We start from the raw sequence: 6,000 nt of genomic DNA on the forward strand, positions 1-6,000 counted from the left end.
ATCAACTCAATATCACAGCTGCTGACTGAACCAGATAAGAGTCTGCTAAGTAGTTCTCATATTAACAAAAGATACAAAGGTTTTCAAGGCCAAAGAATAAGGACACTTGTTGAAAATATCACTGCAAGACTTTTTGTACATCCTGGTTTTTTAATATGCATGTCTTAATATCTGTGCCTGGAAATCATTGATGATATTATCTGTGGGTGATGAGACACAGAGAGTGTGAAAAATTAGGTAAAAGAAGGACTGAACATTTTATCAAGTAAGAAATTATCCGCTGAGTAACTTAACACATTTTTTATTCACTGCTGTCTCCTGCCAAGGGTAACCAGGGCAGAGTATTTTAAATTTGGATGTTTATAATTGAAATGTCTATGTAAAAACAAAGTCCCCGACGTGCCTCTTTTTTCATGCACAAATCCACACACATATGGGCACACAGATTCACACACCTTCTCACTGGCAGTCGCTGACAGCCACTCTAGACTGCAGTTTTGAGGGGACAACACCAAATCTTGTCTGCTAGCTAGTGCCATCCAAGATGAGGCCCCTGGCCTGCTGTCACACAGATAATACCTATTTTGCTCGCTTTAAGAAGAAAAAAGAAAGACGCAAGCCAGACTCAGGTCACAGTGGGGGGTGAGTGCAGAACTAATCTCTTCTGTCGGCCATGTAAAACTCTCTTTCTCTCCCTTTTCACTTGACCATAGACCTTTCTGCCTTTCAAGATGACACACCAAAACACTCCAAATGCCCTGTTCTGTGGGAGACTTTGTCAGCATCTTCACACGCTCTCACTTTCACCCACTCCCCATGTGGCCAGTGCTAACAGTCAGACCCATGCTCTAAGAGACCCAAGCAGAGTGCTCTATCTGTAGGCAGGCTGTTCAGACGCTGATAGATCCTAGTTGCTCTCTCTCTCTCCCTCTCTCTCTCTCTCTCTCTGGGTTTTTCTGTATTTAAAACCCAGCAATCTGTTTACTGTAGGATTACTGCTATTGTATGTTTCAAATTTGACAGCTGCTTCATTCAACTCCCCAGTGTGGAGGCTGCACGATAAGGCCGATATGGGTTTCTAATCTTTTCCCTGCCTAAATCCTTTCCAAATCTTCTATTTCTTTCTCCCTCCCCATCATTCCTTGCTGTAAGATTAGAGCATTTTCCAGCACAACTATTGGCTTTTGGCGCAGAGCTGCTGGAACACTCTGGTAGGACTGCTAATGAAGGGAGCTGCTCCTTTGACAGCTGTTGCATCTGACGCAAAGGTTCCTGTATAAAGGGCGCAATCAAACACCCTCCACAACCCCGTCTCCCTGTATGTGGGTGTATAGCACATTGACAGCATGCTAAAAATAATTGGGTGACTGGTAAATGTCACTCATACAGGCAGAGTTTGATCTCTTTGGGAGACTGTTTTCTGGAGGGTTTTCTGGAGGATATGTTATATTGAGATACAGAACTAAAATCGACTGACAAAACAGATATGTATTGTGGCTTAATATGCTTTTTCTGCATGGGACCCTCCAAACTAGAAAGACTGTTCATTCACAGATTGTATCAGCTGATTAATTCAGTGTGAAACCTGCTGCTTGCCTGTTGTGGTTCCTCCGAGGGCCCTCGAAGCCTTGCATTGCATAACACACAAGCTCCTAACTAGGATTTCTTTTTAGGCTAGACTTCAGGGAAACTGCTGGATTAATGTTGGTACAGCAGTGGCATTTGGCAAACGCACATCAATCACAACTTACAAAGAATTAAAACAGCCTTAATGTATAGGACATTAGCAAATGCTTGAGCATATTCTTCTCTATTGCGAGGAGCCTTCCTCCGATGCTGCATAAATCAAAGTAACATAAATGACAGTCCTTACTGGATGTCATTGTTGATGGCAGCCTTATTGTCCCTTGATCCATTCACTATACTTGCAGATGATAAAAGTGAAATATAATAAATGACATCATGGCATTTGAGATTTGCTGAAGGTCATGTCCCAGCATACAAATGAAAAAAACTCAATTTTTATTCCAGCTAAATATTGTTATGCAGCTGTTGGAACAATAGTCTTACCTCTTGTTTGCTTTCTGTCACCCTTCCAGTGTTTGCTCAGGTTTGAGGAGTCTAATCTACCACATACAGGTATGCTCTTTGTACGATTTGTCAACACATCCTGTGGCTGTGTTGCTGAAGCACTTCAACCCTTTTGAGACAGCTTCAAAACACAGCGAATGAACTCCTTCACAAAAGAAAATAGACTTTGCCGAGCACAAGCCTCTGACGAGTGTCAGACATCCCAGCACAAGTGTCATTTGGGTGATTTACAAGCATAACCCAAGGCTAACGGCTCCTTTGATGTGGAATAAAGAAATCCAGAGATATCAGAGGAACGCTGTTCCCTCTATCCAGGGATTGTGAAGACCAGGGCTGCCTCTTTTATTGTGGAATTTGTAAAAACGCAACTCTGCATAGTTTTATGTATAAATAACACATTCTATGAATATCAATGGATGGCTTGTTTTTTTCAGCCAAATGAATTTCTTGTTTAATTAGCTAGTTAGTCTGAATACACATATTGCTCTTTGTTAAAGGAGGACTTTTTTTAAGGCAGTGAGTGACTTTACTTGACGGTTTCAAGAGTAAACACTGGCAGCTTTATAATGGCTATGAATGAAAGGATACTCAGATGAGGGAGTTTTATGATCACCCCTCTGCTGGAACGGAATTCAGAATGATACTGTCACTCAGGGACTATAGCCATTTCTAAACCATTACCATAATATTTGTGTCTATTTCTGTAAATATAAACACAAAGAGGGAGCACCTTATCAACATAGCTGGAGAAGAAAGAGAAAATTGCAATAAGGCAGCAAAGAAAGACGAAAAAAGGAAAAAAAACGTTCTATAATCAATTTCAAGAACAGAAAGTGAAACCAAAGATAATGAGCTCCGGTTGAAAAGGCGCTATAGAATAATGCTTTCTGTGAAGTAGCTGTGAAAACCCCTGTGGTCAATACCTTTAGATTCCACTGGAAGCATTGTAACAGCTACATTCTACATGAAAAATGTGGTATAAAGTGGACCACTAAATCTTTCCTTTGTACACATTCTATCCAAACATGACAGCTCTGAGCAGATTTACACTCTGCAATGACAATCCATAAAATATTGAGCCTCTTAATCAGCAGAATGGAGCAGCTTTTGACTGCCAATTCAGGACTTTTGGACAACAGATGCGTATTTACCACTGTAATATCCTCAAACCTGTCTATCCTGAATGGAGCATCCCTCATCATTTTTCTTGTGGTGAAATGCAATACAAGCGGAGGAACCCCTCGAAGCAGGCATGCTGAGAATTAATGTTTCAGTGTGGAACTACTTTCCCCCTTTTCCTTGTCCTCTGTCTGTATGAAAAGAAAGGGTCTCAAGGATCTTTGCTTTTATAGAACATCTGTATTGGATCAGAGACATAAAAACTGAAGTAATGTCTGACACTGTTCAAGCATCTGGCTAGGTTGTTATTTTTGTCCCTCTATATTTCAATATAACTTTATGATTTATAACAGGGTACCTATTGCATAACCTGAATATGGAACTAGGAGTATAGACTCATTTTCTGTGGTCAACTGGGAAATAAGATCACCGCTCCCACAACCTAATAATGGAAATAATGTGTACAATATTACCCAAAAGTTAGGAAAACTGTAATATGAATAAAAAAAATTATAAAATACAAAATTGCATTAAAAGTCTCCAACCAGCACACAATTCTCCTATCAAAAACTCAGACCTCAGAGACTCTCTACAAGCTCCCATAATGAAAAATCATAAACGAAACCAAGTCATGTGAATGTAAAGGTACATATCCCGGGGACACTGGTGTATTTTTAGTCACAGGCATACACAGAAATGACCTCCTCAACTTCAGCAAAATGTCAAAATGGCTTCAGAGTCAATTCCCATTTGCTCAGCCTCACCCAGCTTTAACTCTACGGATCAGTTTGAGAGCGGATAAGGTAGCAGCAATCTGGCTTTCTAGTGTCACATCAGTGCTGTCACTTCTCTTTCAGATAAAAAATAATTCTAATCAAGTCTGTTAAGAGAGCTCGCACTTTCATCATCTGAAAGAACGACTTTGAAGTCAAAATAATCTCCTCCATCAAATCATCTCTGTTAATAATTCATCTATACCTTTATAACAGAGCTCAAATTGACAACAGCTAGGAAAGTGTTTGTTTTTTCTGTCCAGACTTTCATAAATGTGTACACTTGGTATGCATAAGGAAGTGGATGGGGTGACACTTAATAAGTTGCAGCAACCACGATGAGTCACACTGATGTGTAAAAGCTTGAAGCCTAATGGCTCTGAACAAATGCTAACAGTTCAACCTTTAATATGTTACATTTCTGTTGACACTGTCAAAAGTACGTTGATTTACTGCTGTGGTTAATATTTAGACTGCTGCAGTGGAACAAATTACATAAGACTTTTTTGTGTTTCTTACTTGATTGCACTCATGGCATTTTCCTCTCATTTGCTGCTGTGTCCCTCTCAAACTTCACTACAATGTCCCTATACTATCTTTTTGGAACTCCCAATGCAATTAAGGTAAATTTCACAATGACAGAGCAATTTCAATGCATTTTTTAAGAAAATCCACAGCACTGGAGACCTGTAAAATCCTCTCACCCCAATGGCAGTTTTTTATTAGTTTTTCAAGACAAAGAGCTCCATTTAAGTGCTGACTGCACATTTCTGTACAGTGTATACACTCCGTTTCACCCGCTTGTCTCTTTTCCACACTCTTTCACTTTTACTCCCTGCCAATCTTTTCTCCCTCATCACCACCACCTTCACCGTCTGCCTGGCCTCCCTCCCCCCTCAGCGCCCCCACTGTGCCGCGCCGATTTCTTCCTGCAACATTTGTCTCTCATTTGGAATGAAGAGGAAATGCCTCCCTGTGGGCTCACAAGTGGCCCATCCTGAGGGCTGGCTGAGATTGATGCCTGTGATCCAGCTGTGCTGATTTACTCCCTGCACCCACAGGGGAGTGGGAGATTACACTGTGCTCTGCTGGAGAGGATGAGAGGCAGACAGACAAAAAGGGGGAGAGGGAGAGCTCAGAAGAGCAAGGGGGAGAGAGAGACTGATGTCAGGTGGTAGATGAGGCCCTGTGGGTCCTCTATTAGTACTCCATCTTCTTGTCCCTGACCACGCCTTTCATTACCTCTCAAGCTAATTGTGCTGTAAGAGCTGTGTTTGATGATCACCACTTACACTCTCCTAATTCTTGTTAAGAAGAACATATCTGGCCCCAACATTTTAAATGAACACACACTGGGATTGTATTGCAGAAGTACAAAATGATTCCCGATGCTCCAAGCTGAGAGAAATTGGAGAAAACCAAACTGCGGTGAGTCATAAGTCAATATATAATGGCGTTCAATAAGGCCAAAACATGTTGCGCCTGACCATTTCCCCTGTGGAGCAGAAACAATCTATATTTGTTATCTAAATATTGATCTAACATCATCCTCTTGAGGTCATCAGTATTCACCCAACAGCCATGGGTGTCTTAAATTTAGCTTGTCCTACTTTGGATCATTTGCTCCTCCCCGGCCATCTACCTCAAATTGGATGTGGTGATTGATTACTCGTCATGGACCAATGATAACAATCGATCACTTCAGCACCTCAAATCATAGTGCAAGTGATCTATTACAGTAAGACACAGAGAAACAGAAGCCCATGGCACTTAAATGTATCGTTTTCTTCCAAATTAAAAGCCACAGTATGGTGCACTGAACACGGGGTGTTTTGTCTCATGTCACCTTGAAAATAAAGTTTTTTAATCATATTGCAAAAGATGACATTGTAAGCTTTGTCTTCTAAATCCTTAGAGGAAACATGCTGACTTATTTACTGTAAATGACTTTGAGTTAACTGTGTTTTCGCTGTCATATTTATTTATTGTTTGCCTTGCAATGCTAGCATGGATGTTA

This window comes from Notolabrus celidotus, chromosome 14, assembly GCF_009762535.1.
Source record: "Notolabrus celidotus isolate fNotCel1 chromosome 14, fNotCel1.pri, whole genome shotgun sequence".
NCBI classification, from domain to species: Eukaryota; Metazoa; Chordata; class Actinopteri; order Labriformes; family Labridae; genus Notolabrus; species Notolabrus celidotus.